We start from the raw sequence: 24,158 nt of genomic DNA on the forward strand, positions 1-24,158 counted from the left end.
CCTTGCATTCTGAGAAATAGTTAATTTCTTAAGAAAAGGTTTCCTATTTTTTATTGGTCCTTTTGTTGTCTCATATAATTTGGGAGTAAAACTATTGTTCACCACAGGGTATCATTGCTCTTTCTGTTGTAGTTAATTTTAGCAGAGTGGCTTTGCCCATTTATAAAATGTTGAGGCCCCAGAAAAATTTCAAATGTTCAAAACTTGGCAGTTTATTCTAGGTGGAGATGGAATGGGGTTGAGACGTGGATAGGAAGCATTAGAAATCTTAAATACAGGATTCGAGTTTAAAAGTCATGTATCAACTACTCGCTCTTCTTGAATGTTACTTTGTTCCAGTCCTAAATGTTCTAGTGTAGACATAGTTCCTGGTGTTCTACAGACTTGGGAGCGAGGGCTTGTAGCAGCTAGCCAGGCTTGTCAGCATCCAGGGAGCTAAGAATGGTCCCCTGTTTCTCTAGCTCTGATCTAAATTCACTGCCTTTAAAATGGGGATACTACTGTTAGCCGGAAAGCCATGACAGACAGGCATCTCAGATGTGCCTGGCCCCTCTTTGTCTACAATGGCAGCAGCTCCCATTTCTCCACACTTAGTCTGTGCTGTCCAGACCGGCAAACTCTCCCTTTCCTGTTCTGAACTCCTCTATCCCAGCAAGGTGTCTTGCTCATTGCATTCTGTCCATCAGCCCTCCAAAACAGTTGACCACAAAATATCTCAGAAACCTGTCTGATTTTCAGTCTCTGCCGTGTTGTTGGTTAGTTCAAGCTACTCTGACCTCTCTTAAGTCCGCTGGTCTCCTTTGCCCCTTCCTGTTTGTTTTCTTGCTGATAGCCTGAAAAAGAAAGTCACTTTTTCTTCAGGCCTTCTAGATTCCCAAGAATCCTTGGAGTAAGGTACAGAATCTCCAGCAGGCCTTCCTGTCCTGTTCCTTAAGGCCCCAGCCCCTCACCCACATCCCCCAGCATATAGACCAGTTCTCCAGCAGACTGGCCCCAGGGCCCTTATCCGAGCTGCTGAGTAACCTCTCATCTTTGAGTACTAGCTGCAGAATTCTTTCTCATGGAAGTCTTCTCTGAGAAGGTCACCGTTTTCACGTCTGTTAGACCCAACTTATTTCTTCCATAAGGACAATCATCCTTAATTTGCCACAATTTATAATTGTACTATATTCTATTGTTCTCCCCCCCCCCATGGGCGATACATAGTGCCTGCTTTACTCTCCAGTCCCTGGTATGCACAGCGGTGCTCGGGATAAAGTGGTACAGTGTCGAAACGGTCTCACCATATAGACCAGGCTGTCCTCAAACTCTCAGAGATCTACTGGATGCTGGGATTGAAGCACTCGGGCACCAGCACACCCACAGGACGTTTATGTCTTTCTTAATAGTCCTCATCTCTGTGATACTTGTGTCAGAAAAGCCAAACTAGCCTTTCTGTGTTCCAGTTTTGTGAGTGATCTGGAACAAACTTTAAGCATCAGGTAAAAACAATCCGTCTGCGGTTTGTGGAAAATGCATGCTAATGAGACACCTTTTAATTAGTGTTGCACATTCCGCTGTTCTAGCTACAGCATTGAAACAACTATGTTTTATTAGTGCAGGGTTACAGAATGGAAATGTGAATTCTGCTGTGCCTGATGTTTTACAGTGTGACACGGTTGTGGGCCAGACAGATGATGTGACTGCCCAGTGCCAGATGTCCACGGAGGTTGGGGAAACTGCCGCAGGCAGAGGAGGGCAAGGTCTGAGGATGCCCACGTGTCCTGGCAGAGTGTGATATTCATCACCAGATGCCATCTGAGCCCAGTGGAGAGGAGCAACAGGAGCCACCTAGAGGTGGGGAAGTTCTTTTCCTTTCCCACGAAAACCTTTTTAAAGTTAAAGTAGGCATGGCCGTCCATAGCCAGGGAAGCTTAAAGCGCTGTTGGCTTTCTGTCCTGTGCTTGCCCACATAAAAGCCTGACTCAGTGGCCTGCGGCTCAGCGATGCCTCTGCTGCTCATGCTGCAGGTGCCTGTCTTACAATACTTCTGCTGCCTCCTGACTGTTTCCTTCAGTTACTACTCACCCTTAGAGCACACGTGACCCAGCTTCTTTCTTGTTGGCCAGGGAATGCACCAAGGACTTTGGATCTATTGCTGTCCTCAGAAGGGAGTCCTCTGCACACAGCCTCTTGGTCCCCTCTGTGCTGGATGGTGAACAAGAATGATTACAGACACCTTTGAGCTCCCACAGCATGCCCGATCCCATGCTAGACATAGTGAGGAGAAGGCGTTAGGTCTTCATGCCTTCGTTTTAGTCAGAGAAACTAGTCCCTTTCCTCTCGCTTCATCCCACTGAAGACGGAGCTGTGCCTTCTGGAGGACCTCGTGCTTTACGTGGAGACTCACATTCATCTGCGTGAGAGAATGGGAGTGGTTTTGGAGGGGGTCTGGCATGTGACCTGCTTTGTGCAGGACCTCTGTGCCCCGGGACATTTGTGTCACCTCTGTAGACATTATTGTGGTTGGGCACCCTTGTGATGTTTTGGTGTCTTGGGTTTATGTGCCTACTGGCTACCTAGACTTGGACAGTTGCCTGGAGTGTCTCGGCACCAATACCATTCATTTCCCAGTCCTAATGTCAGATGGAGGTTGGTTTTAGTTGTTTGTCTGTTTTATATATTCAGGTTTTATCATTAAGCTCAAAATAATTAATTTTAGAGCTCTCCAGGTTTATGCATTGTAGCTCACTTCACTAAGCACTCAGATTTTACTCTGTTTTAGGGGAAAAATGTAGATGTAGATGTAGATACAGGTTATAACAAGAGGGAAGTTGTAACCACTCTCTTCCATATTTTATTCAAATAGATGTTTACATTGTCTTTCTGCTTGATTATCATTGGCTTCTGAGTGCTAAACCAAATCTATCATTAAGTATAGTAGTTTTATTATTGGAAAACTAGTCAAAATAAAATGATCCTTTCAAATATAAATATATATTGTAAAAAATTAGACTTCCTTTATTGGATAGATAGTCAGAAAAGTAGAGTAAGAATTTCTTGTTATTTTTCTTTAATAGAGTTGAATGGATTTTTAACATATGCAGCTCTGCTATGGAAATGCCATTGGCGAATAGGTTAGGCATAGTGGTGTCGGACTCTTAGTTAAAGCTTAGCCATTTAGGCAAGAGATTGTATTACTGGATGTATTAGAATCTGTCAGAAAACAAAATAGCTTATTGTATCTTAGCTTCCTTATTTTTATGTGTACAATAACTTTTCTTACACTTATTTGCTCATTTTAAATATGTCACTGTATTATTTGTTTATTTGCTTTGTGTAAATGTCTGAGTCTAAGGACAGTTTGTGGGAGCCCCTCTTCCCCTCTTGAGTAGGTCCTCAGACTTGGTAGAGAGCTGGGCTCGCTGAGCTGTTTTGCCAGCTTGCTCAGATGAAAATTGTCATGCGCTAGGCTGCGCATGCCTGACTGCAGTTTTACAGGCTTTGGTGTAGGTCTGTGAAGCCCTTGCCACCGCCAGCACAACAGGCCTATCTGTCCTCCTTCCCAGTGTCTCTCTCTGACAGTGACGCTGTGCCAGCTTCCCCTCCTTCAAAACTCCACTCTGCCCTCTGTCCCTGTAGCAGCCTGCCTCTTCTAGAGTTTGAGCTGAGTGGAGTCATTAATGTAATGTCTGACTCTGTTGGTATTTGTAGCAGTGGGGCTGGGGGGTAGCTCAGTTGGTGGACTGCTTCTTTCCCTCATGAACAAAACCCTGGCTCAGTCTCCAGCACTGTATAGGCAGGATGATTAGAAATTCAAGATCACCCTCCATTGCTTGTGAGTTCAGATGCAGGCCTGCTGTCCCACTGTATCTCCACTTGCTTGCCTGTGGGTAGACTTCTGAGCCATTGCCTTTGGTTGTGAGCTTAGCTTTTAAAGAAAATGCCAGAATGTTTTCTAAGCATACTCTACCATTTTACATTTGTTTTGTTTCTGCTTTGCAGTGTTTGCCTGGCCTTGAACTGCCCTCTAGAGCTGGGAGAGGGGGTTGGGGAGGGTATTTATAAGCAAGTGTGCATCACAACTGCACCTTCTCAGCTGTGTGTGAACACACTCATGTCTTGCTTGCTGCACTTGGTATAATCAGTCTCTTTTGTTAAGTGTTCAGGTGTGTCCACTGGTGCGTTTCATTGGCCTTGTCTAGTGATTGATGTTGAGCGTCTCTAAATCCATTTTTATTTTATTTTATGTGTGTGGGTGTTTTGCTGGCTCGTGTGTCCTCTGAGGTCAGAGAAAGGTATTGCATCCCCAAGACTGGAGTTACAGATGGTTTTGAGCCACTGTATGGGTGCTGGGAATTGAACCCTGGTCTTTTTTGTAAGAGTAGCAAGTATTCTTAACTGCTGAGCCGTCTATCCAACCCTGTTCGTGTTCTTAACTGGGTTTTAAGATTACATTTTGAGAGGTTCTGTGTACTTGGGTACAGTTACTCATCAAATAGATTCTCTGCCAAAGTGTCTCAGTCTGACACCTGCCATTGACTCCGTGTGGGACTTTCTACGAGAGAGTTTTATATTTCAGTGAAATCTCTCTGATGGGTTTTTCTTTTATTGGTGGTACTTCTATAATGTGGTACTCAAGACATCTTTGTTAACCCAAAGTCTTAACAATATTTTCCTATGTTTTCTTCCAAAAGCTTTATACACCAGGTTTTAGACCTATGATCTATTTCAAGTTAATTTTTACACAGTGTGCATTATGGGTCTAGGGTCATCTTCTACATGTAGAAAGTCAGTTGTAGGGGCTGGGGATTTAGCTCAGTGGTAGAGCGCTTACCTAGGAAGGCATGAAGGCCCTGGGTTCGGTCCCAAGCTCCAAAAAAAAAAAAAAAAAAAAAAAAAAAAAAAAGAACCAAAAAAAAAAAAAAAAAAGTCAGTTGTTCTCATGTCGTTTATTATAACAGAGTGCTTTTGTCTGATGAATCCTCTCGTACCCCATCTCTAAAGTCAGTTGTCTGTTAGTCAGTGGCTATTCATAGCTGAATGGAAGCCGAATCCAGTTCTTGATTATGTGTTTGGGGCACGTTTAATGACACTTTTGGTTTCTTTACTGTGACCTTCAGAAACCTTCCCTTCTCAAAGCTTCCTTTATTTTATTTTTGAGTTGTTGTGAGGCAAGAAGCTGTTGTTACAATGAGGAGCAGGTCACAGACCTGTTATTTCTTGTCAGAGTCCACACGGCTCTGTTGCCATCCTAAATCATTGTCTTCGTTTTTTCGTTTTTTTCTACTTTTCTCTTTACTGAGCTCAAGGCAGGTGTTAGAGAAAGTGTCCACTTCAGCTGGAAGCCCAGGACAGGGCTAGAGAGATGGTTCAGCTGTTAAGCACTCCATGGCCCCCAGAGGACCCAGTTTAGCTCCAGTAGGGACTTGAGAATCACATACAACTGGGCACCCAGACCCATGGGGGCTTTGTCAGCCCAAATGCGGCCAACTTTTGGCAACATTCTCAGTCTGACCTGTCTTCTGCCTTACAATAGCTCCTCTTAGCCATGGTGCAGAGGCAGGTGGATGTCTGAGTTTGAGGCCAGCCTGGTATCCTAGCTGGGCTAGCCTGATCCTTTTCTTAACCAACAGGCATCAGATCATTGTCATAGCTGCCAGCCTTCTGCATTTCCTTGTTATCAAAACAAACCAAGCACCTGCCATGGTGGAGATGCAGCAGAGAAAACGCAGAGAGCTGCTTTGTGGACAAGTGGGGGATCTGGGTAGTGACAGAAGGAGTCTTTCTATGTGCTTCTGAATGTTTTAGCCTCTGGTCTCTGTGGGCAGTGGGCAGCCCTTGGGCTCTCTGAGTTGCTGTCAGGATGAGCTCCTAAGGCTGCTCTTAGGTTTTGCATGCCTGAGAAGTGCAGAACTTACCTGGTTAAGAGGACGGTCTCTGCACTGCATTGCTTTTGCTCAACATTCCAACCTGGCTGTTCTCCATCTGTTCCTGCAGAACTCTCCAGTCAGAGTTCCAGATCCCACCTGCCTAGCCGCATGGCCGCTCTTCAGGATCGGTGTGGCCACCTCTTCCTCAGTTCCTACCTGTCCATGCACACAGTGCATCACGTTCATGCTTCCTTGTCTCTGCCACCTCACTCTGTCTGCCTTATGCACAGCATTAGTGTCCTTCCCCTTCCCCCGTGGCCCGACTTTATCATAAGTCTCTTACACAGACAGTGGCCACTTACCTGGTCTCCTTATCTGCCATCACCCTGCACACATTTCTGACTGGTGCCAAGTGATGTACAGTGCTGTCCCCTTGCTCCTCACACAGTCCTTCAGCTGAGGACAGACAGTGCAAGGAGCCTGACTGGTAAGGAAAGCAAGGGCGTCTGGGTACTGCGAAGTGGGCAACTCCCCACCTGCTGACCCCGGTCAGAACTTTCAGGGATCACTTCTATAGGTTGTCACCTTACTCTGGTCTTGCTCTTAGGCTAGGCTCTGGTCTCCTTCCTTAGCATGGGCAGGCAACTGTCCTGCCTGCCTGCTCCATCTGTCCTCCCACACCTCATCCATCCTGTGTGCCTAGCAGCTGGAGCAGGACCAAATGAACATGTCTTGCAGTGATGCCTAATGAGACTTACTGTTCGCTCATGCGAGCTTGTCCCTCGAGGGGTTCTCGGTTCCCTGGGAGCTGGTCTTTCTTCCATGCCACAGGCGTGACTACTTCTCGCATTGCTTTGTGTGGTAATTTCGGAGACTCGACTTCAAACAGGTGAGCTTCTGAGGGGCTCTACTTGGCTTATTTGTTGTGAGTTCAAAGTGACTCTAAGCAGGCTGGGAGCTCGCTTGCCCAACGAAGTCCCCTGTTGCAGTTCCAGGAGGGTAAGTAGGCTCTTTGAAGCCTCATAGTCAGTGATGCCCTTGCTGTGTCTGTTCTGTGGGGCATCCTGTTCAAAAGTGGAGCAGCTTCATCTGCATGAAAGTCTCTCGAGACCAGAGGCTGCTTCATAACACTTTTGTGGCCTCGTGGACCCTAAGTGGCCCCTGATGTCCAGGTCCAGTCCTGGCTGTGCTTCAGGGGCTTTGGTGCCTTCACCTGTGGCCAGCCTTTCTGTTCCCAGGCAGTTTCCTGGTCCCCTGAACTCACATGGGCCACACTTCCGAGTTTGGCAATGCTCATGGTCCCTCAGATTCCAAAAGAAAGAATTTCTGAGTCTCCTTTTGTCCCGTGGTCCACCATTACTGTTTGGACTTCATCACTGACCCTGGAAAGGTCAAGCCCTTCTAGGTGAGAGGATCAGAAAACAAAAGTAACTTTCACTGCTCAGCTGCTTTTGTTAGGTCGGTCTCCCCCCACCCCTCCTCTCTCTCTCCCTCTCTCTCTCCCCTCTCTCTCTCCCTCCCTCCCTCTTCCCCCCTCTCTGCAGTCGCATGGTTAGAGATGATGGATTAACAGTATTTGTAAAACACTTCAAAACCATGTTTTAAAGGCAGCAGACATAGACTAGTCAGTGTGCAAGCACCCACACAGGGGAGTTTCCATGTTCCCAGAGTAGCATCTATTCCTGTCTGCAGCTGACATGGGAAAGCTCGGGAGTGAGGCTTCCCGGTCTGTTTCATGCTGTCTTCCCTGCAAGTACATCTTGGGGCTTCTAGAAAGCATCATCTGCCATGTTGGATATCTACTGGATATGCATGTAGCTGGCAACTGGCTTTCCTTGGATTCTTGGTGTAGTTGTCTGTTGAATGAATTCAGTCTTGTCTGTCTCAAGCAGAATGTGTAGCAGGTGCCGGATCCCTCAACATCGCATGACCCCAGGTTTCAGCTTCTAAGGTGTCCATGGTTTTTTTTTTCCCTTCACAAAATCTTACCTGCACTCGTTAGTGCCTGATCAGTCACTCAGGGTCATGTGACACGCTCGGGTGTGAGTGTAGACTACACAGTCACATTGCTGGGACCTTGAGTCCTGTTTCTTTATTGCTTGTTTTCTGTTGTGAATGTATATGTTATAGGTAAAGAGAGATACTATCTGTGGGGCTGTTTCATCGACTGGTTGTCTGGTTGTGTTTATTTTTATGTGCTTGGGATTAAACCTAGGGTCTCCTTAATGATAAACTTGTTCTCTACCAACCCACTGTATTCCTGGCTCAGAAGAGGCAAAGGCAAGTCTATACATGCTTGGAAGTCGCCTGCCAGTTAGACTAGACCATGGGACATAGGAAAGGGCACTGAGCAAACAGTTGGGGCCAAAACAGATGTGGCAGTGGCACATGCCTGCTGGGGTCAGAGGACAAGATTCTGTCTGGTTGGTTTAGTCTGCCATGGGCCTGACCCTTTGATCCCCAGATTCGTTTATTCCTGGGCCAGTTAAATACAATGTTATCGTCCAAGTAAACTGACTGAGGGTTAATTTCAGTTAGTGAGTCTGAATTAAAATGTTCTCTGTGAGGCCTGAACTTCATTGGAAAATCAGTGTTCCTCAGTGTGGCTGCTGGAGGGGAGGGATGACCTGCTAGGACTTGAACTTCACAGTCCTCCTTAGAGTCTTCGTTGACATCACACACACACACACACACACACACACACACACACACACACTCACACACACACACACACACACCTCACACACTCTCACACACACACACTCACACACACATGCATACACACACATACACACACACTCACACACACTCTCACACACACACACTCACACACACACACACACACACACACACACTCACACTCTCCACACATACCCAAGGATGGTGTGTATAAGGAGGCTAAGTCTGGAAGATGATGAAGCTGTGAAGGCAACTTCTTATGCTCTTATGGGGAGCTAACTAACTATCTGACTACAAGACAGGAATCTAGTTCTCTATTCCTCCACAGTGTGAGGACATGGCAAGGAGGATCCCCGAGAGCCAGACGTGGGTTCCTGTCTGACCTCCAGGCATACCTCTAGAATCACAGGAATAGTAAACTTTCTGTTGTTTATGAGCCAGCAGCCTGTAGTGTCTTCCCAGAGGAGCCTTGGGGGCTAAACAGAGCTTGTGTTCCATCGGCTCAGCTTCTCCTCTGGATGAAGTCGAGGAAGGGCATCATCTGAAAGGGAAACCATGTGATTTCAAGCTCTGCATGTGAATGAAACCAAAAATTTGGGACAGGCAGTCCCTGAGTGGTCAGGGAAATCGAAGGCAGGGAAACCCCCGTGCTGTGCGTCGAGGTCAGTACTCGGTGCCATCCGCCTGATTCACTGTTCCCCTGATGGCACAGGTGGGAAGACTCGCAGCAGGAAGAAGAGGGAGGGAGGAACTGCCCAGCTGTGAGTGTGGCAGGCGCTGCCACAGAGCAAGTGCCTGTGTGAGGGAAGCCTGATGGAGGCTGAGGTAGGCTGTAGTGATTTGTAATGTCTTCTGTGAATTCAGCGTTTTCCTAAGAGAGGCCTGAAGTTTAAATGTAGTCCATAAAGACAGGGAATTGCTCCACTCACCTATAGTTACACTTTCTAAGGTCAGCGCCCGAATGGGGGACACAAAACACTCTCTGAAGCTCACACTAATTCTAAAGCCACCCTTCCTTCCTTAGTGGGAAGTCCATGTATGTAGAAGTCACAACTGCTCTCCCTCCCGGCCTGCTTCATACCCTGGCTGCCTCTGCCCAGGGGCAGGCTCTTAAGGCTACCCTTGGAGTTGGCGGATTGGGCAGTGCTGTGCCTCACCATAGCTCCACTCATCACATCTCTGACTGCTGTGAAGACCCATCTTCAATCCCATGGGCTCTGTTTAGGAGGAAGGACCAGGCGTCTCAGCAATTCTAGGATCATGGAGCCATACAAATGCTTCTGGAAAGATAAGTTAGCCTGGGGAACATCCAGAGTTCCCTGGAGTTTAAAAGGAAATCTACTGAAGCAAGGCCTGATGGGAGAAGTCTGGGAGGAGCTCATCCAAGTAGACCTGCAGGCTGGAGGTACAGTATTCAGAGATCACAGTCTCTGGAAACTGCAGGTGTCTGTGCTGCTCTCTGGTTCCTTGCGCCTTGGAGCTGGGAAGAGTGGCAGGCACAGGCCAAGGTGTAAACTTCCAGCCCTGGAGTACAGGACAGCCTTCTACACTTCGTTTACCTTTGAGTGCTGGCAAGCTTATTTATGAAATTCCTGCTTATTCAGACTGTACCCCGAGTGTTAGGATGGGGTTAGAGTTAACTTGGCCTTGCGGTGTGGCCCAGTGTTTCAGTGCATCAGAGCTTACCCTGTTTGTGTTCACTCAACCGACATGACGGCATGCAGGGATCGTGAGGAAGCTCTGTGTGTAGTTGGCGGATCAAGAGAGGACCCTCTGCATCTTAGACAGCTTGTCATTTAGCAAAAGCTAAACTTTAAACAAAAACTCCTAGACTGACCTGGGTGTGTGTATACACCAGCAATCCCATCACTCAGGAGGCTAAGGGGTGGGGCTTAGCCCTTCTCTGTGCTTGCCAACCTGGACTCTACAGTGTGTTCTTGTCCAGCCTGGGTGACAAAGACCCTGCCCAAGAAAGAAGGCTTGGGGTGGGTGTGCAGCCCAGTGGTAGAACACTGGTTCAGGTGTCGTGTTCAGGCCCCAGTTCAGCTCCATAAAGCATAAGAAATAATAGTAAGTGTGCATCACTTACAGAATTAAGGAGCAGCGTCTTAGAAGGCAGCAGACAGCAAAGACCAGAGTGAGAGGAGGAGCAGGGTGTCAGGGAGTGGTGCAGGGGTAGGTGTGGTGAGGAGCTGGGGAAAGACACTACAGCCTCAGCACGTGCTGGAGGCTGGTCCAGGACACACCCTGCCTCCTGTCCACTCGGAGTGCTCATCACTGATAGTTTTTCTGTCACTTCCACTTTCTGAATTTATTTCCCTAACTCTGAGTGCCAGGTCTGATTGATTATTGACCAGGGCAGTTAAGAATCAAATGGACACAAACTGGATGTGTGAGGATCTTTGGGAGATAGCATAGTAAGTAGAGTCACAGAGTTGGGATGATAAGTGACCAGGTGCCCTGAGGGGCGTGGCTCATTCTGTCTCCATTCCTTCCCACCTGCTGTGGTGGCACAAGCTAGGTGGCTGTCCCTCCCTCTGACAGTGCATACCTGGAAGACCCCTGGCTTTGCAGCAATGCCCAGGAGAGCTGTGATTTGCAGATGGCTGACCTGTCCCCTCCCTGTTGCTCCTCCTGAGCAGGTTTTCCTCACGTGGGCTCTTCAGAGCAGTAGCTCTTTTGCCACCTCTGCATCTGCACCTAACTTGGTTCTTAATTTTCATAGGCAGTGATCCAGTCTGCTGGTTTATAATAATCCGGTCTGCCGGTTTATACAAGTAGCTCAAAGCTGAGGCGAGCAGGCCACACACAGTCAGCAGCAGTGAATGTCGAGAGACCTTTTTTTCTGGCCTGCTTGATCAGGGTTCATCTGAGCTCCTCAGAGCCTTTCTCATGCGATTCTCAGTTCCTACTGATCAAGCACAGCAGCCTTGGTGTGAGACGTGTGTGTCTCACTTCTGCTGGACCTCGCGTGAGTGCTTCCACAGGGCTGCAGTTGTGGTCACCATGCCAGTTGTGCAGACGGCAGCTGCCTGGCTCTGTGGGGCTTGCCCGTGAGCATTGTGTCTTCTGCCTTTCCTCTGTGCTGGAAAGCCTGAGCTCTTAGAAATCTCTCTCCTCCACCTAATCATTTAATTTCATTTTCTGGGAAAATAACCCAGGATAACTGCGGTTCATATTGGTGACCTTTTTATCTTACAGAATCTGTTCCACTGAATGTTAGCTAGCAAATTAGGTGTGTTGTTTAAGTGAATTTAATTGGTGGTGTGACTTGCCAATTAAATGTTCAAATTAAAATATGTATGTGACAAAAGACTGAGACCCTTCCTTACAAACACATTTCCCGCTCTTTTCAGAAGTTACACAGTTGGTTCTTCACAGATTGTCTAGAAACCAGCTAGAGCCTGTATTGACTTTAAAGGCAGGACCACTGGCCTCTTCAAGACCTGGAATTCGTGACAAGTGTCACTATCTAAAGTCCAAAGTACTTGACTCTTTGGCGACACTGTTGATAGGTCCCAACTCCCTTCAGTCTGGGAGACATAGGTACAGTAAACAATGTGTATCTTTCTGGGGCTAGAAGGAAGGATTGTGTTTTCCAAGACAGGGTTTCTCCGTGTAGCTCTGCATGTCCTGGAACTTGCTTTGTAGACCAGGCTGGCCTCACACTCCCAGAGATCTGCCTGCCTCTGCCTGCTGAGTGCTGGGATTAAGGGTGTGTACCACCACTGCCCAGGGTAAGGAAGGCTTTTATACCTAAGGGAACCCCAGAGCTGGAGAGAGAAAGAATTCGGTCAGTACCATACTGTTTAGCTGACAGAGGGAAGGAAGGTGTTAGTCTCAGTCTGGATGGATTCCCTAGACAGTGGTCAGAAATAAAGACTGTACGTTTGGCCAGCAGTACAGATGCCCAGCCACCCTTCCAGGCTTGTATGCAGCATTAGCTGTTGGCCGACCTCACACATGTGGCAGTTGAGGACCAGTGAGCTTGTCCTGCAGCACGTGGGTGAGCGGAGACTCCACCATTGGGAGCTCTAGCATTTGGCTCGACTAGAAGAAAAACAGAATGAGAACCCATGGCTCCCTAGAAACAGGGAGAAGGGTCTCAGCACAAAGATGGCCATAGTGTCACAGAGGAAATCACCTAACATAAAGGCTAGAAGCTTTGATGATGAGCAAATTGATACTTCCCAGAAAAACTGAAGAGTTCAAGTAATAGAGATGTTTTTATTTTAAAATATTTTTATTTATGAGTGTGTGTGTGCATGTTTTTATGTGTATGCACACTTGCGTGTCCATGTGTGTGCATGCTTGTATCTGCACATGTGTGTGCATGTTCGTGTGTGCAAAGTGTATTATGTGTGCATGTTTGTATGTGTGTGTGCGTGTGAGCTGGAGTTGGAGGCGTTTGTGGTTTGTGAGTCACCCAGCGTTGGTGCTTGGGTCTGACCTCTGACCTCTGACAGTTACGATTGAGCTCCAAGTGTTAACCCCTGAGTCCTCTCTCTAGCCCCTGATACTTTTTCAATAAATGGTCATTGTGTTATGATAACTTATGAGTGGGCTGCCAGGTGCTAAGTATCTATATTAAATCCCAACAACTTCTGTAAAACCAGATCCACAATCTGTGTCTGAGCCTGGAGAGGCAGGCAGAGGTGGGGCAGAGCCAGGATCCTAAGTCAAGGGCAGCTCACCACCATCGATTTTAAACACCACTCCTGCTGAGGCTTCTGTTTTGTACAGAGCGGGGCGCCTGGCGTCCCAGTTACCATGTGAGTGCTGGGCCTAGACCATCCAGGAGAGCAGTCAACAGTAGGTAGGACGTCTTAGTTAACTGTGCTGGGAGTCAGGAGCAAAAGGGCAGGATGGTAGACCGTGTTTGTTTTCACTGGAAGACAGACAGAGGGATTAAGAAAATTCTCTTGGGGGTTGGGGATTTAGCTCAGTGGTAGAGCGCTTGCCTAGCAAGTGCAAGGCCCTGGGTTCGGTCCCCAGCTCCGGAAAAAAAAAATTCTCTTGGAATAGATGACTCCAGCTAAGGTTCACAGAAGTAAAAGCAAGGTGATACGTTAGGAAGTTTAGTTATGAAATCTGGAATTTCAACCTTAGGTACTTCGTATTTTCATCCTGTTTTCTGAAGCAAATAGGAAGTGCCCAGCAGGTTCCTGTTAACAAGGTTTTGACTGCAGATGAGTATGTGACTTGGCTAGCTGGACCATTGCACTGTGACACCTGTGATTGTAAGTTCTCTCCAGAGCAGGACATCAAGGCTCCTCACAGGCAAAAGTACGGCAGCAGCTCGACTACTGCCTCAGTTAGCAAAACGTTTAGTTTAAAAAGTAGATGCTGTGGCTGAGGTGCGGTAGTGGAGCCTGCCCCTCATACCCCTTGTGTGTCCTGAGAGGGAAGCAGCCCCAGATCTCAGGGTTCCTTCTGAGTGATTCCTCTCCCAGAGCACCCTGCTTCTTTGTGTGTAAGATCTGTCACCGGGTCTATAAAGGCAAGCAAGTCATAACCACGTTTACATTTTAGTATGAATTCCACAAAACAAAGGGTGTTGGGGTTTTTATTGTGCTGTTGGTCTTTAGGTTAAATAACAGGAAGAGCATGGAGTTGAGAGACTATGCCAGGGTGGCCGGGCCCTCGGTGTTAGACTTTCACAGCTCTACAAGCTCTCTAGGCTTGGAACATTTTTTAAGCTACAGAATCTTAGCTGAGAACCCAGTGGGAAAGACAGGTGTAAGGGAATCAGTCTGGATTATGAGGAGAAGCAGAGAGATGTGTCCAGGGCTACTCCTGCTGTCTGGCACAACAGGCCCTTTCATGCTGATAAGTTACATGGTTTCTCTCTATGGTTTCTCTATATGGTCTTCTTTGTATGGTTTCTATGGTTTCTCTCTATGGTCTCTCTTTGTATGGTTTCTTTGTATGGTTTCTCTCTATGGTCTCTCTATATGGTCTCTCTGTATGGCGTCTCTACATAGTGTCTTTGTATGGTTTCTCTGTATGGTCCCTCTATGTGGTTTTTCTATATGGTTGTTTCTCTATATGGTTTCTCTCTATATATGGTCTCTCTATATGCTGTCTCTATATGGTTGTTCCTCTATATGGTCTCTCTATATGGTCTCTCTATATGGTGTCTCTATATGGATGTTTCTCTATATGGTCTCTCTATATGGTGTTAATGTGCTTTTGGGTTGCAGACCCCTTTCTCACTGAGGTGCAGTGAGGCAGATGCTCGGAAGGAGCCCACCTCTTCTTGTAAAGCAGTTCCTGAAGCAGAGGCTCACCCTCAGGACCATTTTGGCCATCCCTGAATGATCTTTGCTGATGCTGCCAGCACCATTTGAACCATGATTATTTTGATTTCAAAGCCATCCTCCTGTTAACTCTAGCTTGTGGTCATGTCTCCTGGATTTGATTTGTGGTATACATGGACATCCCAGCAATCCTAGTTTCAACGATATACACTAAAATTCTTTGTGAGCATCCACAATGGCTTCCAGGTTAAATTAATATACCCCCCTCCCACGCACACACATACACTCCCCTTTGAGACAGGGTTTCTTTATGCAGCTATGGCTGTCCTGGAACTCACTATGTAGACCAGGCTGGCTTTGAATTCACAGAGATTCACCTGCCTCTGCCTCTCCTAGTGCTGTGATTAAAGGTGGCACCATAACAATTGGCTCAACACTGGTTTATACAAAAACTGTGTTTCCTGGCGAATGCCTTTTCTTATAGGAAATTGAAAGTGGCAGGTACTACTTTGTACAAGTATTCACTGCTTTCGATGGGGAAGAACCATCTTTTAAAATGACAAGCTGGATCCTATGGTGTTTTGTGTCTTTTCCACTTTGTAATAAAAATAGAGAAAGCAGGAGGAGGAGTCTGGAGTGAGAACGTTTGGAGATCCCGCCATCCCTTCCCTGTGGCTGCGATAAAACACCGCAGCCAAACACTTACTGAAGAGATACAGCCACCACTAACGCCATGGCCAAAAGCACCTTATTGTGGCTTATGGTGGAGAAGGGTGGAGTCCATCTGGAGCAGGAACAGGAGCAGGAACGGGAGCTGCTGCACAGAGAGAGGAAGCAGCCAGCCAGGAATGGGACAAGACTATAAACCCCCAAACCTGCCCATGTTGTGTACTTTCTCCAGCAAGGTCATAACCACCCCAAAGACCACCACTGGGGACCAAGTTTTCAAACACTTAGGCCATGGACAGCATTTCATATTCAGTTCACAATGGGAGATACAGACCACGTTAGCAAGAGCAGCTTGAAGCAACAGCCTAAGCATTAAAAAAACAACAAAGACTAAGTGTAATAGGTCAGAATCAGGTTAAATTAGAAGTTATGCACATGGCTACCCACCCTGACAGTATGACCATGGCTAGGTCGAATCGGCCTGGTGAGAGGGTGGGAGAGCATATGTTCCTTTGGCTCCCTTGCTGGACTGCGGCGTCCTGGCTAGATGCAGTGTTGTTGAGTGGTTAGGGGTATGGCTAAGCAGACGTGGCTGCCTCTCACATACAGGCTTTATAGTTAAGGGGGGGTTGATTCTAAGTCATGTGACCACTCTGCTCCTGTGTAAAGCTGTCACTTGACACATAGAAGAGCTATAGGAGCTTTCTCTTAGCCCAGAGACCAGCCAGCATCACACACAACATCCTGTGCTTTCAAGGGGAGCTGAAACAAGTGTAGCAAAACAGACCCCAAACCACTGGGTTTTGCAATCGCAGAAAGGACCGAGTTAGTGAGAGAGCCTTCTTTCATTCAGGCACTGTGACAGATGACAGGTCACCTACAAATCCTTGGCTTAAATGGCATTAAAACCTAAAGACACCCAGCTCTTCAAGCTGAGTGCTTTACTGAGTATGCATTTTATTTTCAAACGGAAATTGGGCATTGGTCCAAGATTAGCGTACAGCATGTAGCCAGTTTAGGAAATTAGTTAATTGTTTAAAACAAGCCTGAACATGCCAATGTCCTAAAGTAATTTTGTGTTCACCAGGGGAATACCGTTTATTGTTATCCCTTTGAGCATACACTAGAGTCTATGTCAGCACCTTTTGTCTGCTGCAGTGCCCCCCCCCAGCCACTCTTCTCTGCATGACACTCATCTGTGCTAGTTTAGAAGATGAACTCTCAGCGCTTGAACATGCTCTCCCTGCACTCTTATGTTCATGTCCTCAGACCATTGGGAAAGGAAGAAAGAGACGAGCTGGTGAGTTCCACAGCACCTAGGGACTGGCAGGCCATCTTGGGGTTTCCTTCTGGGAGCAGCACTCTGACCTGGTGGTTAGCCCACAGCATGAAGCAGAGTAGTCAGATCTGAGTTGAAGGGGCTAGCTACAGCATCTTAGGCATTTGGGGGATTTCCAGGGTGGCGGGCTGACCCAGTCTTCAGGACTTGGTCATGTGAGTGTAAGAGCCCAGCAGAGCTGGGGCTTGCTCTAGTTAGAATCCTTTCCTTGATTTGAAAACTAATATCCACCTACACCACCAGTCTCTGTTTTAGGAAAGGAAGAGGGTTGTGGGTTTTTTTGTTTTTTTGTTTTGTTTTGTTTTGTTTTTGTCAGCTACCCCCCCCCCACACACACACACTTCAGGAACTAGTATGCTGGACTCCTGTGTTGTCTGGGCCTTCAGAGCTGTTCACATTCTGTATGAGGTGAGGGCTCCACAGTAAGAAGAGGAGTGGGTGCAAGGCACAGTGCAGGGTGGGAGCCTGGGGAAGGGAGCCCTGGTGCCCAGAGGAGGTCATGTCCTCCCCTGTGGGAACTCTGTGCGCATTAAGAAGGCATTGCCACCTCTTGGTAGGGTTTGCTTGTCCACTTTGTAGACCAGCCTCTGGTCAGTCAGAGGGTTGTGCTGTGTCCTGCTGTGGGGTGACAGGACAGCATTGAGAAGTCTCCTCAGTGCTGGCCTGCTTTCCTTCCTGTTCTTCGGGTTTCCTTGTCTTGAAACATCTCCATCAATTTGAATATCTGCTCTCAACTCTGGTCTGGCCATGTGCTGTTTGCCTTGCTCTGTTTTTGTTTTATTTCAGTGCCTTCTGGATTACACCGTGGATAGATGGCTATGTTATTCTGTCCCCAGGGCTCACTTTATTCTTGAACATTTAACCCTTCATGTTCCACTACCTCGAGAGGTGGGTGTTCTGAAGTAAGAACCGTTTCTACTCAGGCGGTTGTAGTTACTTTTCAGTCTCTGTCTACTGGATGGTGTATGCCCTCCTCAGATTGGGGGCCCAGGCCTTCCACAGGTAGACTCTGACCAAGCAACAGTCCTGCAGCTTAGATGCTAAACTTCGTGAGACCCCTTCTGGATGGGTTTAAGCAAATCAGTGGCAGAACTGTTTAAAATAGCCGGCTGCGTTCCGTTCTCGGCCTCTGCTGTGCTGCTCTTCTGGTTTGCTGTGCATTTAGCAGACCGTGAAACTGTTGGGGTGAGTTTCAGATCTTTAGTGCATGTGGGTCAGTGCCTGAGGTTAGAGGGACAGGGTGTGGTAGGAGCACCTGTCTCCTGAGAGCAGCCTGGGATGAGGAGGGGTAGCCTGGGGTGGAATCACACTGGCTCCCCATCTCGGTGTGCACTGACTGCACGGAGCCCCGGATGCCGCTTCTTGTGAAGCCCTTCTTGCTGCTTTAGCACTGACAGCTGCAGCTCACAAAGCCGTTGGCCTTCCTGCTCCATGTGACTGACCCTTCCTGCTGGCTGTATAATAAATAGCACCAATATTTGGAAGAAGCTAGAATTTATGGCCACATTCAAGGAGGGACTTGAGTCATAAAGATTTCATTCATCTGTCACAGGTTTTGAGTGATTTCTCAAGTTAATTTTGTTGTAGCTTTTGTTGTCTGCTTGTGGCCTTGCAAACATTTACTTTATATTATTTCTCTAGATCACTGCTTCTCATCCTTCCTAACGCTGTGGCCCTTTAATACAGTTCCTCATGTTGTGGTGACCCTCAACCATAAAATTATTTTGTTGCTACTTCATAACTAATTTTGTTACTGTTATGAATCTCCATGTAAATATGTTTTCCTGTGGTCTTAGGAGAGAGACCCTTGTGGAGAGTCACAGGTGGAGAGCCATCGCTCTAGACATTGGTTATGTCTCACAAGTCTTGCACAGTGAGCAGAGAAAATCCATGCGGTCTTTTCAGTGCCTACCCTACTTTAGGGCAAGAGTTTAGCAATTGGTTGTTACATAGTCTCCTTGTACCATGGCCTGTTGTCCAGTGATCACTGAAGCTTCACTGCTCACAGTGGGTAGTTCTACAAGTCTACCCTATTCTCTCTGTAGTCATTTTGTTGTCTTAACATTTCATACGGAATATGAAGCAGAAGGGACTTCTCACCAACATTTCATGTTGCTTTTAGCAGAACTGACTTGCATGGGAAGTGTGCATTTGTGAGTCTGATGTCACAGAGAAACGAAAACACCCAGAGTTCTGTTCCTTTCCTTTATCTTTATGACAGAAAACCATATTTAGGGATATTTCAGGTTCGTGTGCTTATTTATGACTTTATTCTTATTTTATGGGTTAAAGGGTATATTGATTATAAAAAATGAGCTGATATATTCTTGTTTTTATTTATTCAGTTTTGAAAATTTCATACATGGGTATTGTACTTGAGTCATTCCTATCCCCACTGTCCTCTGTCTGTCTCTTTCCATGTTATGTTCCCCAACTCCCTCTCAAGTTCATGGTCTCTTAGTCTTCAATTATTCTCTCTCTCTCCCCCCCCCCTCTCTCTCTCTCACACACACACACACACACACACACACACACATACACACACCTGCTGAGTCCCTTTAGTGTGTGTTGCTTATATGTGTGTGTTTGTTTTAGGGCTGACATGTTGAAGTTGGTATCTGTCTGTCAGGGCTTGTCCCCAAAGAAGACTAATGCCCCCTCTCTCAGCAGCCATTGATTGCCTGTGGCTTTGCATCTAGTGTTGGTAGTGTTGGCCTTGTGACACTGCACCCACCCCACCACCGGCCACACTGGTATGTCAGCTTGTTCAGGGCTTGTTTAGGTGAGTAGAGTTTGTAGGTGCAGTTCCCTAATTTTATAGACTATGTGTGTGCGTGTGTTTACTGAGCCCCAAATATGGGTTTGTGTTGTAGGTGTAGCTTCCCAGGTGTGGGTTGTGTTGTGGGTGTAGCTTCCCAGGTGTGGGTTGTGTTGTGGGTGTAGCTTCCCAGGTGTGGGTTGTGTTGTGGGTGTAGCTTCCCAGGTGTGGGTTGTGTTGTGGGTGTAGCTTCCCTTTCTGTTTGTGGATCGGCTGAAGGAGAGCAGTGGGCCGGGAGGGTAGAGCAGTTGGATGATCACAGGAAAGATGGTTGGTGCCTCCAGGAAGGAAGACATCCAGGGCTATGTTAAAGCTATTCTCGTGGCACCTGCTCCATCCCAAACAGCCTGGACTTGGTCAGTTTTTCACAATTACAGAAGCTAGGAAGGAGCCCTGCTAATGTGAGCACGTGTGTGTAAGTCAGTGCATTTCGCTGGTGTGTGAGGATTTTGAACGCCTGGCCCTGGTAATGAGCTGGTTGTAAACAAAAGATGGTGATGTAAGTTTTAGAAATTCCTCAACAGCTCACTTCCCACTTGGGCAGATTTCCTTAAAAACAATACTAAAACCAGAAAGTTTTGAAAGAGATAAGGTAGGTGCTCTGGTAGAAAACTGTTGTTCACGGATAGTAGATCCAGGGAGCTCCCAAGCTGTGGCCAGGTTTGGGTGGTTGTTAGGTAGGTAGCTGGTTTCCTCCTGTGTGATTCTGATTGGCTGCCCAGGTGTGGGTGACCTTCCTTGGCATCTTGAGCCTGTCAAGCCACTTCACCCCCGGGCGGCAGTGTCTCCTGGAGGAGAGTATGAATGGGGCTAGTGGAAGCCAAAGGCTCTCTCTCATCTGATGTCCAGCACCACCCACGGCCCAGGAATTCTATGATGCTTTACAGCCGCCGTTCTTCTTTAACAGTTGGAAAGAGGCAGTAACATGCCTTAGTGTTGCAATAATAACAGTGATTAAAAAATCATCAGGGGCCTGTGAAATGGCTCAGCGAGTAAAATCCTCGCCATCAAGCCCAGTCTAATCCCTGAGACTCACGTTTTAGATGGAGAGAACCAACTGATGTCAGTTGTCTTAGGACTCTCATTCACCCCACAAGGCACATGTGCATGCACACACACACACACACACACACACACACACACACACACACAGAGAGAGAGAGAGAGAGAGAGAGAGAGAGAGAGAGAGAGAGAATGAATAAGATGTACATGAAACTAAGCTGGCTACAGAAAGGCACCTGAGACCCCTGCTTTCTTCTTCTGTTGTTGGAACATGCATATTTTCCAGTCTTGTCTCAGACCTGGGCTCTACGACTTCTTATAGCACTGCTTCATGATTTCATGTGACTTCATGACCAAGACTCTAAGAATTTAGTTTTTTTTTTTTTTTTTTTTTTTTTTTTTTTTTTGAGGAGTGAGGGTGGCTGTGTCTTATATTCATTAAAAAAATTAGTTCACGTCTGAGTCTATTTTGAAAATGATAAAATGGCGGACAGTAACTGGCCTGGCCCTAAATGTCCTATAAATAGATGCAGAGACATCTGTGAAGGGCACAGTGTGAATGTGGCAGACACGGACTGCGTCAGCTCTCGTCCTGTAGCCAAGACTTCTTAGACTCCTTCAGGCCTCGCATTCTCCAGGCATTAGGCAATGGAGTGGTCAGAGTGCTGCCAGGCGCTCCCTTCTCGGGGAGCCAGGGTCATTGTTCTCACCAAGGAAAAGTGTGGCAGGGTTGTGTTTTTATTCTCAAAAACGAACTCTCTAGGTCTCTCCTTCAACACTTTTAGTCCTCACTTCAGGCAGTTTTCCGAATGCCTACCTGGTAACTAAGTGTACAAGAAATCCCTGTGCGGTTGCGGAGGGGGTTGGGGGAGGGTGAGAAACCCTCCCTGGACACTCTGGGCTGTTACATAGTCTTTAAAGAAACAACTGAATACCTTTTACAACGACAAGAAGTGTTAGGTGAAACTCTACAGAAACCCACCCGTCCTAAGTGACTGGGATCAGAGGTCGGAGTGGTGAGAGCCAACAGAACACTGTTGGGAGAGCAGCTTGTGTTAAAGTGGGGAAATTCATTATTTTAAGGTAGAAATTGGCCACCACTCTAAGAACACTGTGCATATTGTCAGGTGTCTGTGTCAGCTCTCAGGATAGCAGTGTGGTTCTGCCATCCCCGCACACTACCTCGCAAGGGCTGGCCCTGCTCAAGAGCCCTGCAGGGAGAGAGTCAGAAGCTAAGGCAGCCTGTGTCCTAACACCTGGCCAGTTACTCTGAGAAACCTTTCTGTTTTCAGAGGCATGTATATAGTTAGTAATGTTCAGTGGGGACTCAGGGACTGTTCTTTGCAACATGGTGATTTAAAGAGCCACAGCATGAGGTGGCACCAAGCCACTGTGTTAGGATGCCTGACCAAGCTTGCGGTGACAGATACATCTCCAAACGAGTTTGGTGTTGAGAGTGGCACTGCCCCTCCTGGGCCTTCTGAGCCCGCTCTGCCTGCACTTTCAATTGTTCCCCCGAAAGCAGAGGAGTCACCACAGTGCACTGCTAGGAAGTCTCGTGGCTTTGTCATAGCCGTCCGTGACATCCTTGGTGGCACTGAGGTGTCCTGAGTGGAGACCAGCAATCTCTTTAGTGTACATAACCAAGGTCTGACTTGGGTTGCTTTTGGTGTGCCCACTCTGTCATCTCATCTTCATCTCTCAAACATGACTTACTGGTCTCAGGAGGAAAAGCAGTCGACCTTGATTATGGCAAGTGAATCACTTATGAGCAAGCTGTTCATATTTTACAGGTGAATAAACTCTTTAAGGGCACAAACCAGCATGCCATTCCATAAATTCCTGAGTCCTTCATTCGTTATGTGATTGCGTGACCCTCAGAGGTCTCACATAAATTAATCTTCTGAAAGTGCATAGCCTCAGAGGCTTCAGGTAGAGTTCCTGAGTCTTCAGTGCCGTTTCCTCACTGTTCAGCTCTCACGCAGACCCTGTACAGCGCTCTGCATTGGAGGGAACCCTAGTAGTTGGCCACGAGTGTTAAGAGTGAGACAGTGACTGTATCAGGGACACTGATGACATCCATGCAGGCACTGAATCCTGTGGAGTCCTGTTCACATGTCCTGCTTACATGCATGTGGGCACTGAAGCCAGTGGAGTCCAGCGTGCAGTCCTGCTGTGTACTGAGGCTGGGGAAGACAGGGCTCTGCAGTGCAGCTGGTGTCTGGAATCAAACGGCAGGGGCCTTTCCACAGCTGCTTTCTGGGTCGCAGGACTAGAGTGTGGGTTCTGTGCAGAGGACTGTGGCTGAGGCTTCATGCTTGGGGCGGGGCATGTGCGTGGCGAGTTGAATGGTTCATGGATGGGTTCATTTGTTCCCTCGGGTGGTACACAGGTGAGGATTGCATGACTGACTTGGGCTTTGCTGCTGAAGAGTTTTCGTTATTGCCGTTTTCTGTAACCCTTGACTAAATACAGAGATTCCTTTACCTTTTCCGTTCTTCATAAGATGCAGCTCTGCCTGTTGATACATGAAGGCTCCACAGAGCTGGGTCTAGCTGTGCCTTCACCAGCCTGCCTGGTGGCTGACACAGAGCAGAGCCTTGTTCTCTGCAGAGAGAGAGCATGACCTCCCTTCCAGCCTTTTGAGTGCAGAAGCATCCTTTTTTTAAAGATTTATTTTTTTTATTATGTGTGAGTACACTGTAGCTGTCTTCAGACACACCAGAAGAGGGCATCAGATCCCATTACAGATGGTTGTGAGTCACCATGTGGTTGCTGGGATTTGAACTCAGGATCTCTGGAAGAGCAGTCAGTGCTCTTAGCCACTGAGCCAACTCCAGCCTCTTTAGAAGCATCTAATTTTACTGTTGACTTTGATGGACAACAGTGATGAGTTTGCAGCCTCACAACTCACTGTAACACTGTTTTTGTTTTCACAGGGCTGTTAATTTTTTTAATGTTATTGTCTTGCAGTCAGAATATCCATTAAATCATGTTTTCTCCATGAAGATATAATTGTCAAGTCATTTTTCTTCCTGAGGGCGATGACAGAGAATAATTTTCCCTTTATCACAAGTCAGCTTGTTAAGTTTCTACATTTGTGTCCTGTATTTTCTTTTTAAAAAGAGACATTACTTTTTATTTTACATGTGTTTATGTGTGTCGGGGCATGTGTATGTGCACCACATGTGTCCAGTGCCTGTGGGGCCACAGGCAGGTGTTGGATTCCCCCAAAGCTAGAATTACAGGTGACTGGAAGGTGACTGACAGGAGTACTAGGAGCTGGACTTGGTTCCTGTGCGAGAACAGTTCACACTCTGAGCCTCTGAGCCATAATTTCTGTGAATAGACAGATTTGGTAAGATAGGGTACATTTCACCGATTATTTTTCTTTCCCTCTGTTCTGAATAGGGCTGCAGGCCTCCCCCAGAGCCTTCCGATCCCTCTCTGTAGCAGGTGTTAGTGAGGAGGGAGAAGGACTCAGCTCTTCAACCTTCCAGAGCTGCCATGCAAGAGATCTCTGGTGGATGAAGGGTTTG

At 47.2% G+C, this 24,158-nt stretch overlaps 1 protein-coding gene across 1 annotated transcript in view; it reads left to right on the forward strand.

Annotated features, from left to right (window-relative positions):
- The first annotated feature begins 1,654 nt into the window (after nucleotides 1-1,654).
- Nucleotides 1,655-24,158, forward strand: part of Rassf8 (Ras association domain family member 8) — a 70,883-nt gene continuing 48,379 nt past the window's right edge. Inside the window, exon 1 of the mRNA XM_032905403.1 lies at nucleotides 1,655-1,836. The gene's annotated coding sequence lies outside the window, so the exon portion shown is untranslated. The remainder of the gene's footprint in view (nucleotides 1,837-24,158) is intronic.

The sequence above is a fragment of the Rattus rattus genome, chromosome 6, assembly GCF_011064425.1.
Source record: "Rattus rattus isolate New Zealand chromosome 6, Rrattus_CSIRO_v1, whole genome shotgun sequence".
Classification (NCBI taxonomy): domain Eukaryota; kingdom Metazoa; phylum Chordata; class Mammalia; order Rodentia; family Muridae; genus Rattus; species Rattus rattus.